This window comes from Saimiri boliviensis, chromosome 15, assembly GCF_048565385.1.
Source record: "Saimiri boliviensis isolate mSaiBol1 chromosome 15, mSaiBol1.pri, whole genome shotgun sequence".
NCBI lineage: Eukaryota > Metazoa > Chordata > Mammalia > Primates > Cebidae > Saimiri > Saimiri boliviensis.
In genome coordinates, this window is record NC_133463.1 from 41,731,061 (window position 1) to 41,745,040 (window position 13,980).

The following is a 13,980-nucleotide window of genomic DNA, read 5'->3' on the forward strand; positions in this document are numbered from 1 at the left end:
GAGGGAGTTGTAGGATGTGGAGTCAGAAGACTGACCAAGGTTGGTTACAAAGTCCAAAGGCCTTGTCAATTGAGGCTGGAATAAGAAACAATAGAATGTCTCAAGTTAGTTAGGCACTGCAGGGGTTGATTGCTTCTTCCAGGAACTCATCTGGGGTATAAGTGCAGGTCACACAGATTACCATGCCATCATGGCATGGTCAGACCTTACAATTATCTCATATAGCTACCTTTGTGTGTGTTTCTATGTGAAGCTTTTTATTTTTCATGTGTTTGTTTGCCTTACAGTTTTATTTGTCTTTACATTAGTCATATGTTGTTTTCTTTCAGAATTACCTTGCAGATGGCTGTAAGTTTGAAAAATAATAAATGCTATCATTTCTCTACTGGAATTTTCTCACTTTTTTCTTTATTTCCTATTTAATATCATATTGGTATTTAATTAGAATGCCTGGTGGCTTTAATAGTATTAACAAGCTGTTGATTTGGGGGCAATTTGATACATTCTTTGAATCATACTTTTCTGAACTTAGAATATATATATTTAATGTGAGATCCCAGTTTCTTCAATCTTTTTCAGTTTAAATTATATTACAATATTATTATTATTTTCTAAACTTATAGATACATTTTATTGTATTACATTATTCTTATTTTCTAAACTTATAGATACATTTTATGCTTTTATAATGTACAACCTGATATTTTGAAGTATGCATACATCGTGGAATGACAAAATCTAGTTAATTAATATGTGCGTTACTTCACATAGCTCTCATTTTTGTGGTGAGAACACAACATCCACTCTATTAGTATTTTTCAAGACTACAGTGTATTGTTATTAACTACAGCCACCATGTTGTATAATAGATGTCTTGACCTTACTCTTCCTATCTAACTAAAATTTTGCATTCTTTGACCAACGTTGCCTCAGACCTCCTCTCCAACTGCCAGGGCCCCTGGAAAATACCTTTCTACTTTCTATTTCAATGAGATTAACTTTCTTAGCTACTACATATGAATGAGGTCTATGGTATTTGTCTTTCTGTACCAAACTTATTTCAGTTAACATAAGAAACTACCAATTCATCTATCATTTGTTACAATGATAAGATTTCCTTCTTTTTTATGGCTGAATAATATTCAGCTGTGTTTATATACCACAATTTTTCTGAATTCATTCACTGATGGACACCAAGGATGATTCCATATCTTGGCTATTGTGAATAGCAATGCAATAAATAAATGGGAGTGCAGATATTTCTTCACCACATTGATTTCATTTCTGTTGGATGTATACCCAGAAGTGGGATTGCTGGATGATATGGTAATTCCATTTTTAAGGAACCCCTTTATTGGTTTTCATAATAGCCATGCTGATTGATATTCCCACCAGCACTCTGCAGGCATTCTCTTTTTTTCATATTCTCACATCTTCACATATTATCTTTTGTCTTTTTACTAGTAACCATTCTAACAGGTAATACCTCATTGCAATTTCTTTTTTTTTTTTTTTTTTTTTGAGACGGAGTTTCGCTCTTGTTACCCAGGCTGGAGTGCAATGGCGTGATCTCGGCTCACCGCAACCTACGCCTCCTGGGTTCAGGAAATTCTCCTGCCTCAGCCTCCTGAGTAGCTGGGATTATAGGCACGTGCCAACATGCCCAGCTAATGTTTTGTATTTTTAGTAGAGATGGGGTTTCACCATGTTGACCAGGATGGTCTCGATCTCTCGACCTCGTGATCCACCCGCCTCGGCCTCCCAAAGTGCTGGGATTACAGGCTTGAGCCACCGCGCCCGGCCCTCATTGCAATTTTAATTTGCATTTCTCTAATGATTAGTGATGTTGAGCATTTTTTAATATACCTGTTGGCCATTTAGATGTTTTATTTTGAAAAATATTGATTCAGGTCCTTGACCCATTTTTAAATTGGATTATTTGTTTTCTTGCTTTTGAGTGAGTTTTTATATGGTTTGGATATAAACCCCTTATCAGATGTATAGTTTGCAAATATTTTCGTTCAATCTGTAGATCATCCCTTCACCTTGCTAATTGTTTTCTTTGCTGTGTAGAAGCTTTTTAGTTTCATGTACTCAAATTTATCTACTTTTGTTTTTGCTGCCTATGCTTTGGGGTCATATCAAAAAAGAGAAAGATTGCACAGATCAGTATCAATCTTAAAATCAAAATTTTAAATGATTAATATGAATATAGCAATTGCTTAGGCATGATTCTAAGTACTTTACATCTACTAATACATTTAATCTACAAGGTATATACTATTACTGTCATTCTATTAAAAAAAAAAAAGACATAGAGGATTTAAGCCATTTCTTTAAGCTTACTTAGCTAGCTGGCAGCAACAATCTAAATTTGATTCTGAGCTCTACTTTTTGGCAACTACTGCAACTACTGCACTACATCCACTTTGTAGACTGACATGATGGAAAGGTATATTAGATAATTCATTTTGTACAATGTTCAGCATATACTTAGCACTCAGTGAATACTGTCCATTTTTGCTGTTTTGTGGTTGTTGCTATTGTCATTCTAAAACTGACTTCTTCAGGCTTTCAGGCCAGTCTTCACCCATTTTCTCCACTAATTAAAAAAACCCCAGCTTTTATGCAATGTTCTCTATTGGCAATATTAACATATAAATGTGGAATCTTAGGGTTGAGATATTCTGAGTTCTTTGATATTGCAATTTATTTATCTTTAAAAATTTAACAAGGATTATATGTCAAATCTCCTCTATACATAGAGACTGAGCATATTTGGGAATTTTCTAATCCTAATTATTCATTTGTTCATTAATTAATTTATCAATTCAGTCAACAGCTATCTATAGAGCACCTCCTAAATACTAGGTACTACGCTAGGTGTTTACACAAAATTCATGCTTTAAAGATTTGAGAATAATTAATGAGTATTAGGAGTTCAAAGCCCAAAGAGGCTGAAACCTATTATTAGAGCTTAATTTTAAAACAAAATTGATATGAACTACATAGAAGACTCAAAACCTTTTGAATCTGACCTTGTTATCTTTCTCTAGGTGATTTATCCAGAAGTTTATGACTATTTTCTTTAGGCAAGATAGATTTGAAATGACCTAAGGTTTTCATTAATAGTTTTTCTTTTTTATTTTTGGTCTCAACTAATTGCTTTAGAATATCTCTACAGCTTCAATATTCTTATAGTTAATATTTCAAGATTCTCTGATAAAAACTTGATCCCCCTTAGGAAACTCAAAATCTGCAAAAGTAAAATGTTGAGCTTATAAATGGTAGAATCCAGAAGTCAGACATGATAAAAATGAACATTTGAATAATTAATCATAGTGATAATTATACCCGAACAATAACATACCTTGAAAGAGTCTCATTGTGCAGCTCACCTCAAGATCAATTTTTGCAACATTCATCAGTGGTAAATGGATGTGTGTGAGGGCTGTTGGGTAAGTATGAGAGGATTTGGGTAGTTTGGCTTCAAATTCTAGCTCTGCCTCTTAGTCACTGTGATTTTTGCAAAATTTACTCAACCTCTTTAAATCTGTTTCTGAATCTGAAAAATGGGTTGATATTTTTATGTATTTCAAAATATATTTGTACTAGCAAGATGTATATATATATAATGAAATTATTAAACTGTAAGTATTAAATGAGTTAATTTATAACTTCAATAAATTGTGAGTTCAATAAAATTTATTTGCAATTCCTTAAGACAACATCTTTGTCTTTTCATTTATTTCAATACAGCTGTCATAATTATCTTGTTGAATTAAGTCAGATAACAAATACCTCCCCATCTTGATGTATAATCCTTACATGGGCTGCATTATTTGCTCTCTGACTTCATTTCTTTCCCCTCTCTTTGGTTTCTCTGTTCAGACCACATGAGTTCAGGGCTTTCTTGCTGCTCTTGGATCTTTTTGTTTTTGTTTTTGTTTTGATACAGAGTCTTGCTGTTGTTGCCTAGGCTGGAGTGCAATGGCATGATCTTGGCTCACCACAACCTCTACCTCCTGGGTTCAAGCAATTCTCCTGTCTCAGCCTCCGAAATAGCTGGAATTACAGATGCCTGACACCACACCCAGCTAAGTTTTTATATTTTTAGTAGAGACGGGGTTTCACCGTATTGGTCAGACTGGTCTCAAACTCCTCACCTCATGATCTAACCACCTCAGCCTCCCAAGTGCTGGGATTACAGGTGTGAGCCACTGCGCACAGCCTCAGGTCTTAATTCATGTCATTTTCTCTTTAGTGCCATCTCTAACCATTCTGTTAAAAATTGTAGTTCACCTTCCAACTCTTCCTATTCCTCTTGGCTTTGGTTTTCTTCCTAACATTTATCACCATTTAGTATGTATCTTATAATTTATTTATACTGTTTATTGCTTGACTCCACCACTAGAATATAAACACCATGAAGGCAGGAGTTTGTGTATATTTTGCTCAATTTTAGGATCCCACTTCCAGAAAGAGTCTAGTGTAAAAAAGACACCCAATAAGCATATAACAATAGAAATTGTCTAAGAAAAAAAAGAAAGAAATTATTAAATTGTGAATAAAAGATATGGCAGGTCAGAATATACAGAAAGGCATTGTGATAAGAAAAATTTGAGTTGTACTATGGTATGGTTTGTATAAAACAAACCAATGGGAAATAAACCACTTGGGGAGAATCTTAAAGTTATATTAGATCACTCTTGATTATTTTTTCCTTTAAAAAAAGTACTTTAAGTTCAGGAATACATGTGCAGAATGCAGGCTTGTTACATAGGTATATATGTGCCATGGTGATTTGCTGCATTCATCCACTCATCATTTAGGGTTTAAGCCCATCATGCATTAGGTCCTAATGATCTCCCTTCCCTTGCCCCTACCCCTTAACAGACCCCGGTGTGTGATGTTCCCCACCCTGTGTCTGTGTGTTCTCATTGTTGAGCTCCCACTTACGAGTAAAAACATGTGATATTTGGTTTTCTGTTCTTGTTAGTTTGCTGAGAATGGTGGCTTCCAGCTTTATCCATGTCCTTGCAAAGGACATTAACTCATTCTTTTTAAGGTCTGCATAGTATTCTATAAGATCACCCTTGATTATCCTAATTGTTTACCACTTATTTTAGGTAACAGATAACTAGGTATTTAATCAGCAAAGCAGATATTATCATTGGTCTTAGCAAGTTTGCTATATTTTGCTTGATTCCATCCTTTACATTTTCTATCAACCAGAAATGTCTTATGGTATGTAAATAGAATAATAATAATAATAATAATAAAAACAATATTGCCTAAATACCAAGATGTAGCCTGAGAAACCCTATGCATTTATATAAAACAGATGAGTTCTAATTTTGAATCAAGCCGAGGCCATATGACTTAAGAATTCTATAGTTTTTTTCTATCATGTCTATTAATATTAACTTAATATTAAATTATATTACATTTTAAAACCCACAGGAATGGTACTCTTTGTATTTGTTAAATAAAACCTGAGTCTATTTTGAGTAAGTGGAAATTCTTTATTTTGTGGTACTCCAATGTATACACCAAGTTCTCAAGTGTTGTTCCTTCCATAGTGCACTATACTACAAAAGATATTTATCAATTTGCGCTATGCCCCATCTCACTTTCAGAAGTATTTATGTCTAAAGGAAAATTATGATCCATAAAAGTTATCTCTCTTAAACAAATATATGGCATAGGATATAAAAAAGTAACACTGTGCTTTTTACTTGACTTAATTTTATTTCCTTGCTTACATCTTAGGTATTGAATGCATTAAATGAAATACTGTTATTGGTCTGAGACAGTTTCCTTGCTATTAGCTATACTCTGCATATTATCCAGTAATTTATGCTCTCTGTGGCATTTCCAAATGATCCTTCCATTTGATAAAGTGTATTAAATATTACATTCTTATTGAATTAGAAATAATTGCATCTGTTTCAGTTATTGAGACCACATTCTGTATCATTTGTGCATTTATTTTTATTGTTGTAAAATCAAGGTTTTGGCAAATAAATTAGTGGTAAACCCAGAAATGTTTATGATGAATTTATATCATTAAGGAGTTGAGAGAGTTTAATAAATTATTTTCAATATTCTTTTCAATCTTTCATATTAATGGACAACCTGAAAATTTGTTTCTCATTTTGTGAATTAATCAGCTTTATGTAGTGCCTATAAAATTACTTTATCCAAAATATATTATATTCTTTTATTATAAAATGAATCAAATTACTTTGCCCTTGTTAAAAATGTTAGAAAAGTTAGAAACGATGTCCAACTTATTCTCCTGTCACAGAGTACTTGGCAGTGTTAAGTCCATAGTAGATATTCAGTAAATAGTTTTAAGTAAATAATCATCACATAGCCAAAATTCTGTATGTTTGCTGTTTTGGAAGGAATTGCAGTATTAAAAACGTTAATCAAAAATTCTTATCTTGAAGAAATTTACAGTCTTATAATAGTTTTAAATATTTTAAACTTTTGATTTTTCCTGAGATATTTTCAAGTGTTCTCTTTTCATGAGTTCTGATAATCGTTCAACTCAGCATGGGCAAATCACCATGTGAATAGATTAGAAGCAGAGAGGACAAAAGTGGTTTCAGGGTGCATGGATCCCTTTAGTGATTCATGTCACTTAGAGCTGGTCTGGAATTATACATTGCTTTTCCATGGAAAGTCCTAGTTTAGATCTGTTGTGCTAGTGTGTATTTACTCCGAAATAGGCCCTGAATGAAATGATGCAATGCATAATTTCCCCACCTATAACCCCCTATTCCTATGATTGGCAGTTTGTCACCTACATTTTTCAAGTTCCAACCCCATGAATACCTAGCAATTTGTAAGGATATTTAGAAAGCTTAACCTAGAATAAGAAATGCTAATATTAAGTGCACATAAGTACAAAAGTCATATAAATTACCATTCATTAATTCATTCAATAAGTGGGCCCACAGAGCAGTGCCTGAGATCTGCTTCGTGTAATATAAGCGACAATTCCGAAGCCTCAGTCCAATGTACCAGGTGCTTCTTATCAAATACCATCAGCAGCAATGCTATTAACATCGTAATGAAGGACAGGCAAGATGATACATTAGATAGCAAAAGAATGGCTTATATATTTTCTCTCACCAAATTAGAGAAATTGCCAAACATCAAAACTGGCATTGAACACTCTGCTTATTTCAGTGGAAGCTAGATATTACGCCTACTCTGCTTTTTCATACTTTATAAAATATTCTCAGTACATAACTATCTGGGCATGTATGTAAGTTTAAAATATTATGATCATGTCTTTAAAATAATTTCTCTTTTTAGCTGTTCAAATTTTGATTTGTGCCTAATACAAATGACTTTATTTAATGGCCTATTGATAGCCAAAACTTTATTTTGTCCAAGCAATCAGAATCACAAATATAATTATTTGAACCAACCAATCTCATTTCAGGAGAAAGAAACTATAAACCGTGAACTATAAGCCTGGTTTCAATTTTCTATATATTTGATTTTCATGAGGACATGAGTCATTTACAATCCAATGCATTTTTAAAAAGATGTGTATCCTAATGAATAAAGGATAAGTTTTAAATTCCTGTAGATCTATGCTTGAATCTCAAGTCAGTTGATAACTAGATTTGTGAGTTAGGTAAGTTATTTGCTCTTTTTTAGCTTCATTCTTCTTGTTTGTAAAACAAAAATAAGAATGCTCCCTTTCAGGAGGTTGCAAACTTATGTCAGATGATGTATTCAATATGTCCAGCACAGTGCGGGGCATGTCATAAGGGTTTAATCTTCTCCTTGGTTTTTCCAAAAAAAAAAATGATCAGTGTGCTGAGGGAAAGAACTGGAATTATTCTTGATAACATCTCTTTCTTCCTCTTCTACCCTGCTCTATAAAAAGTGCCACATATATGATACTTAATAAATATATGCTATCTTTGTTTAATAAATTCCAGGATATGATGATAAATCTTAACATTTTTAGGCTTTTTCTGATTGTATTACTTCTCTTTTTAATTTTCATATTATCATTTTTTTCATGTCGGAGTGCTTTTATTATTGGAGGAACTGAATGAAGCTCTAATATCCATTTGTTTTAAGTGAGTGCAGTTAAGCTGTAGTCAACTTCATGCAAGACTTTAACCTGTAGAAGTCCTCTGGTTGAAGCACTAAAACAAACACAGAAAAACAGCTGACACGAAGAAAAGTTAAGTGGGAAACGGGAGCTGTACACAAAAAATAATTCTAAGTTTTTTGGAGGACTATTCTATTAACCTCTCTTATATTTGACTAATAGAAAGATATGAGAGAAACTGGGGATTAAATAATTGTTACTACTTTTTCCTTTAAAATTTTGGGGATGTTATTACTCTTTTCTAAGGTATAGCCAAGGTAAAATATCTTTTGACTTTCTATGCTGCAGTGTCCTAATGAATAAAGGATAAGTTTTAAATTCCTGTAGATCTATGCTTGAATCTCAAGTCAGTTGATTACTAGATTTGTGAGTTAGGTAAGTTATCTTATCTATCTAGATGATAGATCTAGAGGTAAGTTATCTTACCTCTAGATCTATCATAATGACTGTAACACGCTTAATAAATTGCTTTGATATACATATTATATAGCCCTTATTGTTTTCTTTGGTTAAACAGATGTAGCTAAATAAACAAAAATGATCATTTAGAAAGCATAAAAATTATCAGGAAAGACATGATATTAAAACTGATGGTAAATTTCTGATAGCATCAGTTAATTTTATGGATTTTTTTGTAAACCCTTTAAAATGCTAATTTTGTGTATTTGTCAAGGGAGGTTATTAATGCTGAATAATCAGTATCAACGGAAAAACATCTAGAAGTCTTTGCTCAAGTTGCAAATAGTTTAATTGACAATGTTAATGTAAGAACATATAAAACAAAAACAGATGAAAGTGAAATAATCAAGCACATTCATATTTAGTCTGTATATTGTTTACCTTAAGTAATGAAGGGAAATTTGTGTTTTACCTCTGACTCAAGTATGTTAAGAGCTAGACATGGAGAAGTCAAGTCAGTAGAAAGGTCAAGTAAAGAGGCAAAACAGGATAAGGACTAAAATGTTTCAGATTTAGCAAATAGAACCCGATGAGTACTCTTGACGACACACACACACACACACACACACACACACACACACACACACACAACACTGAAGAATGAAGGAGAGACCAGCTTCCTAAATGTTGAGAAAAAAAAAAAGAAAAAATGGTGGTGACAAAGACAAGATAAGAATGCCAACTGTTATGGCAAAGAGCGATGTTCAGGCGAGAAGAAACAAGTTCAAATTCTAGATTAGGATGTCGGATAAAGTGTCTGCTGCTGCTGCTTCTGATGGGAAATACTAGTTTTAGAATATTCACATGTAAAAACTATGGTGCTGCTGCAAAGACAAGTTCAAAGTAGGCTGGGTTCAGTGGCTCCCACCTGCAATCCCAGTACTACGGGTGGCCAAGGTGGGTGGATCACCTGAGTCCGGCAGTTTGAGACCAGCCTGATCAACATAGAGAAACCCCGTCTCTACTAAAAATACAAAAATTATCTGGGCATGGTGGCGCGTGCCTGTAATCCCAGCTACTCAGGAGGCTGAGGCAGGAGAATTGCCTGAACCCAGGAGGTGGAGGTTGCGGTGAGCCGAGATTCTGCCATTGCACTCCAGCCTGGGTAACAAGAGCGAAACTCCATCTCAAAAAAAAAAAAAAAAAAAAAAAAAAAAAAAAAAAAAATTAGTTGAGCATGGTTGCACATGCCTGTAATGCCAGCTACTTGGGAGGTTAAGGCAGGAAATACATTTGAATCCAGGAGGTGGAGGATGTGGTGAGCTGAGATCATGCCATTGTTGCAAGTGAAACTCCATCTCAAAAAACAAAAACAAAAACAAAAAAACAAAGTGAAGGAGAGAGGTGGCAATATTTGTGAATCAAAATTGACTGGAGAGGATGGAATTTAGTACAGAGGTGAAGTGATGAGTATTAGACAAGATGAAGGGCTCATTCTACTGAAAGAAGAATAAAAGTAAATATGAATTGAATTTACTTTTTCTCCAACTTATTCAGTTAACGAATATTGAAATATTATAACGACGGCTACTTTATTACCAAATCATTTTCCCACAAACTGTACTCCATCAGTTTCTGAAATGACCTTCTGGAAATACAAATCAATAATATGATTTTCCTTTTTAAAATACATTCATATGTCGCTGGGGATATGTTCTGAGAAATGCACTGTTAGGCATTTTGTCACCGTGTGAACATGATGGAGTGCACTTACACAAATCTAGATGGTATAGCTTACAACACACATAGGCCACATGGTATACACAATGATTCCCAGGCTACAAACCTGTTCAACATGTTAATGTGCTCAATAGCGTAGGCAATTATAACACAATAATAAGTATTTGTATATCTAAACATATCTGAACATACAAAAGGTACAATAAGAATACAGTATCGCCCAGGCGAGGTGGCTCATGCCTGTAATCCCAGCACTTTGGGAGGCCTAGGCAGGCAGATCACAAGATCAAGAGATTGAGACCATCCTTGTCAACATGGTAAAACCTTGTATCTACTAAAAACACAAAAATTAGCTGGGCATGGGGGCACGCACCTGTAGTCCCAGTTACTCAGGAGGCTGAGGCAGGAGAATCGCTTGAACCTGGGAGGCAGAGGTTGCAGCGAGCCGAGATCCTGCCACCACACTCCAGCCTGGAGACAGAGTGAGACTCCATCTCAAAACAACAACAACAACAAACAACAAAACCAGTATTATAATCTTATGGGACCACTGTATATGTGGTCTGATGCTGAATGTAATGTTATGTGGCAAGTGATGTTATGGGGCATGCAGTAGTTCACCAATGGATTACCAACATAAATTCCACATGCTCTAAAAAGACACATGAGGATCTGACTCCTGTCTTTCTCTCTAGTCTCTTCTTACCACCCTTCATTTCACTCCCCTGCCCCATAACCATCCTCTTCAAATACAATGACCTACTTGCAGTAACCATATATTTTCTTCTCATTCAGATAAAGACCAAAATTCTTATCAGAATTTTCAAGACATTTTGTGATCTGCACATCTCCCTGACCCACCACCCATTCCTGGTCTCATCTTCTACTACTTACTATATGTCTTATTTTGCCATTTTCTTTTCTTACTGTTTCATGAGCTGGTCAAAAATGGTTTTCACTTGCATCCTTCACATGTGATATTTCCCAAGATATTTACCTGACTCAGTTCTCTCTCTTCAGTTCACTGCTCTGAGAAGTATTTCCTGTCTACCCTATCTACAGAGCACCCTCCTCTCAAAACTTTCTGACTCCTTGCTTCGATTTACTTTTCTTCATATCTCTTAACACCACTTCATATGTAATATTTGGTTTTTGTACTATTTTCCTCTCCTTATAAGAATATAATCAGCAAAAATCAGAGACTTTATTTTTTACGCAGCACTGACACATTTCCAGCAGTAGACTAGTGTCTGATATGTAACTAGAACTTTTCAAATATTTGTTAAATTAATAAAAAAGTAGATGAATAAATTGCATGAACTAAGTAATTAATTCCTAGTACAATTATATTTTTCATTTTAAATTAATGCTCTGGCATTCTGATTTTGGAGGGCTTATTTCAAGCCACAAAGAGCCACATCAACCAACCAGTAATGATGTCAATTGTCTGGAGTTGCATTAAAACAGGACCCTCAGATGTGCTAAATAAAGAAATTTATTAAGTTAAACTTTGTTGTTGTTTTGAAAGAACTGTATTTTATGTTATGCATATAAACCACATGTATAGTTTAAAAAGTGATAATATCCATACCTGTTCACAAACTCAGCTTGATAAATCAGGCATTACTATACCTTTGAATCTCATGTACTCCCCCCAGGTTATGTTTCCCCTAACACCTTGCAGTAACCACTATCCTCACATAAAATATTACTACATGTGGATGACCTTAAAAACACAGGATTTAATTCTAAATGAATAAGACTTTTATCAATATTTATAATAAATAAATCACACTATATATGTTCTTCTGGACCTTTCACATTTTTGCCTTAAATAGTATTTTTTAGAGTTATCCATATTTTATTTTATGTATTATTGCTGTATAGACATCAACTTAATATACTTCTATTTACAGTCTCTTCTATCAGAGATATTTGGAATTTATCCAGGTTTTCTTATTATAAAATACACAGCCATCAAAATTTTTGCACATCTCCAGATGTAGATGTGCAAAAATTTCTAGGGTATATTAAAATGTCATGAGGCTAACAACGCCTTGAGATTTTTAGCTGTGCCAAATTAACTTCCAAAGAGATTTACCATTTAAAACTCACAGTAGCCATGTTTCTCATTCCCGTGTATACCCACTTTTGCCAAACTTTTAAATTTTTATAAATATGATATTAACAAATGGTATTCTTCCGTAGCTTTAGTTTGAATTTTCTTGATTGCCAATGATATTGAGCCCTTTATGTTTCCTCTCTGTAAATTTCCTATTCATGTTTTCTGCCAATTACTCTCTTTTCTATCATTGTCAGTTCACTATGATTGTTTATTCTAGAAATGGGATTTGTTGACTATGTCTATGGTAGATTGAATGATTGTTTAATAAATATGCTTCTCTCTCATTTGGAACAGGACGTATTGAGCTTGGCCCTTTGTCTTGCTTTGGAGTGTGAATGGAAGTCACAATGTCTTTGTTCTAAACTAACATTATAGGAGGAATACTAAGTAGCTGACAGCTGTCTTATGATCCCATCTTCTGCCATAACTCTCTGTATGTGCTGAGCAGCTACTTTTCTCAGATCCAGGAAATACAGGGAGCTGACCTAAAGCACTGCTGACCAAGTTCATCCCAACTCAGACTTCCTACCTCCCCTCACTCCCCTGCAGATAAATCAGTGGAAAATAAATGCTTGTTATTGAAAACTACTGAAATAGTTTCAGTAGTTTATTACTAGAATTATTTTTTACACAGCATTATCACAGGAAATCACAATTACTATGTATTTGTTACAATATTTCTATTCAATCTGTGGCTTTCTGTCCTTTTTTAATGGTATCTTCATGAACATATGTTCTTAAATATAATTCCTTAAATATCACTTCAATGATTTGAGTTTATGTCTTGATGAGGAAATCCTTCTTTATTCCCAGATCAATTTTTTTCTTAGATTTTTTTCTAATAATTTAGTTTCCCTCTCACTCTCAAGTATTTAATGCATTTGGGTTTAATTTTCATAAACAGTGAAAAGCAAAATGTCAATACCTCGAGGTCTTCCCTTCTTCCCTAGTTTTTCTTTATTTTCCTTTCCTTCCTTTTATTCTTCCTCCTTTCCCTTACTTGGTCTCTCTTAATCTTGTTCTCTCTGTTTCTCTCTCATTTTCTTTTGTGCTTATTCATTTGGCTAGCTAATTTTTCTAACTTTCATTGTTTAAAACCAGTTAATCATTTCCAATTTTTCCCGTATATTAGGTTGCCAAATATGTTTGGGTTTTTACCTTTATTATCTTGTACCCTCTGATAATATCACATTGTCTTCATTTCTAGAGATTCCTAGCCAGTCTTCATATCTGTTAGGTGAAAAGTCACAACCTGTTCTTCAAAATTGTCTTGTCTAATCTTCCTCTTTACTTATTTTTTATTTTTATTTTTCTCATAGTGCTGTGTTTCTCCTGATTAGGAATGTATTTTCTTTGATTATATAACTAGGTAGGCTGTTAGGAAAAAATTTTTTAAATTCTTTATGTGGGATGAATTTGAGAGAGAGGTATTTTTCCATTTCATGTCTGGATATGTTCTTTGTTTTCAAGTCACCTAGTAAACAAATGAAATAATTTTATTTTCTCAGAGACAGAGAGAACATGAAATTACCTTCATGTTCCTATTTAATGATCTAAAAATTATAAACTA